The 2712-nt window shown below is 30.6% G+C and overlaps 1 long non-coding RNA gene across 1 annotated transcript; it reads right to left on the bottom strand.

The window, feature by feature from the left end:
* Window positions 1-627: 627 nt before the first annotated feature.
* Window positions 628-2164, bottom strand: LOC143575090 (uncharacterized). Its single transcript, XR_013142713.1, has 4 exons — window positions 1105-2164; window positions 919-984; window positions 776-813; window positions 628-678 (listed from the first exon to the last, which is right to left on the bottom strand). It is a non-coding gene; the product is annotated as an uncharacterized LOC143575090 (long non-coding RNA).
* Between the last annotated feature and the right edge of the window lie 548 nt (window positions 2165-2712).

The raw sequence follows: 2712 nt of genomic DNA, 5'->3' as shown, positions 1-2712 counted from the left end.
ATTCAGATATGATTTATTCAAGCCATCCCCGGTAAACAGAAATCGATCTCGCCGGCAATTGATTGATTTAAACCGTCCGTCTTCAGCAACCAACATGAGCGGTTAGTTTCCTTCAAATCAATAAGATCCAAAACTTGTTTATGGAAGTTGAAATCGATTTTTATTAATTAATATATAAAGGGGTCCTTCTCACGTTTGCAGAAACAAACTTCTTCAACGAACTTTGGGGCTACAACGGCGAAGTCCGGTGGATCTAGGTCTGCCGCTTGCCAAGTGTATCCGGACCTCGGGAAACCCATCCCGTTGTGGATGCTTCTAGAAGCTCTGTTTCGTCCTGAAAATCCAAATACGATTATAATATATTTTAAAAAAACAAATAATCATAGTGAGTTACTGCTAATTACCTTGTACTTTAATTAGATCCTTAGAAGCGTGACTTCACTGTCAATAACTTCTCTCGTTTTCTCTTCTCTCTGTATAACAGGTCAAAACGTGTAACTTTTTATTCTCGCTTTGTAAGTTAATAAATAGCTAGCATGTTGAATATTATTAAAAAATATATTACTACAGTCTGTTGTAAACAAAATAAAAATATAAGATAGATACTGAGTGAGATATGAGTGATACCTTAATTAGAGCCTCGAGCAAGTTTTTTGCTTTCTCAAAATTGCGTCTGACCTAAAGTTGCAGATTAAAAACACAGAATAAGAAGTATATTTAAAACAAATGCTATAAATCACATACACATATGAAGATGGATTGCAATGCTACTTGCTTTTCAAACGACTGCACATTGTTTTCCCTTCGTTGCATCTGAAAATATAAATAAAAGGTTGAATATAAAAGGCAAAATACAAAAAGCACAATTCCAAAAAATTATCATAAAAAGATATATAAAAAAGGAGATTAGGAACTTACTCTTCTGGTGTGAAGTCTGTGAGACCACTTGATTTCCATGGGCATTAGACACCAATGCTACACATCCTACATAAAAAAATAAATAATATCAAGCTTTACAAACTATTGTGTTTCATAATTTTTTTACCTAATTCCAACAAAATTGTAAGTGTAAAAATTACAAGAAAATTTTAATTTAGAAATCACGTCTATGATCTTTGATAATGGTAAAAGGGACAAGGGCTCATTTTTAGATCCAACTAATCTCCCACCAGAAGTTTGGTCTCTCAAAATTACAACCTGCAATTGCAACATTTTCATTTTTGATAAACTTTTCAAAATTTCAAAAATACCCCTAGGTTCAACACTATCAATTTATGCATTAAGTGTGATCAAATACTCTTCCAGCATGTGTTTATTTTTTTAAATGAACATGTCCGCGTTTGTTCAGTTCGTTTGTTTAGAAACTAAATGAACAGTTCACAAACACAAATGAACATAATTGCACGAACATATATAAACAGATGCAAATGAACACAAACAAACATAAACGAATGAAAACACTTAAATGAACACAAACGAACAAATATAAAACCATTAAGTAGATGACTTGTATAAATAATATTTAATTATTTTTTTTATTAATATGTAAATGGACATAAACGTACATAAATAAGCGGACAAAAACGAACGTTCATGAACATAAATGAACGAACGAAACATGTGTTCATGTTGGTTCGTTTAATTAAACAAACACTAATTTTTTGTTCATTTTTAATAAAAATAAACGAACTTCCCACCAATTTAAAGCATCATAATCTTGTGTGAGCAAGTGCTGTAAAAAACACTCTTCGTTAAAAACACAAGCTGATGTAATTAATAAGTTTTTACATTTTGCTCAGTTATACAAATGAGCAAAATCCTACCTGCTTCATAAATGTATTTGGTGGGATGTACAAACTTTGTTCAAACTCTAAATTTGTAAACTATATATGTAACTCAAGTTTGAGATTTGAAGATGAAAAGGTGCAAAATTTATTTAATTAAAACTCACTTGCTTACATAGTTCATCCTAATTGAATGAAAGCAACTGACATGATGGCTCTTCATTGATCACATGAGATGTACACATAGGTGGTGTTCTGGACTGTCACAAAATATGTTTTTATTAGTACCATATAATTTGATTAACTGAGCCATTATTCACTTAATATCAATTAACTGACACATACATAAACATCAACAAATCAGTAAAAAATCACATAATAGAAATCAATAGCCATATCCATATCCATATCCATCAACGCATGCATAAAATATTAAAACATCTTGATTTGTAAACATATATTTACACGTTATACCTAAGACTTACATGAACAAATTAAAGATATATGTTGTAATAAACTAATAAACATGCTGACAAATGCAGTAACAGAACACTCTCAAAATGAAACCAAATTAATTATCAAACGCCTAATTAATCACAAATGTCACTAAAAGATGATTAAAAATTAAGCTACAAACCATCAAAGTGATTTAATCACAACCAAAAAAAGAGACAATAAAGCTATAAACCACAAAACCAACAATATGACATAATTTTGGTCAACTAAAATCATGTTTATTAGTAATTTTCTTGTGTTTGAATGTAGAATTGAAGCAAAATGAGGTTATGAGATAGCCTAATTGAGCACCAACTGGATATCCCAAGCCCCCAATTTTGTGTCAGTAGAGTTATTTCAGACAATAAAATCAAATTAAAATAATGAAGACATCATCTAAATTACTACTAAAAAACAAATGCTTACCGACGTG

The sequence above is a fragment of the Bidens hawaiensis genome, unplaced genomic scaffold (genome assembly GCF_021521415.1).
Source record: "Bidens hawaiensis isolate Kalapana, Puna unplaced genomic scaffold, B.hawaiensis_p1.1 tig00027296_1, whole genome shotgun sequence".
Taxonomy (NCBI): domain Eukaryota; kingdom Viridiplantae; phylum Streptophyta; class Magnoliopsida; order Asterales; family Asteraceae; genus Bidens; species Bidens hawaiensis.
The sequence above is the reverse complement of the archived record's forward strand: the minus strand, read 5'-3'. Positions and strand labels throughout refer to the sequence as shown.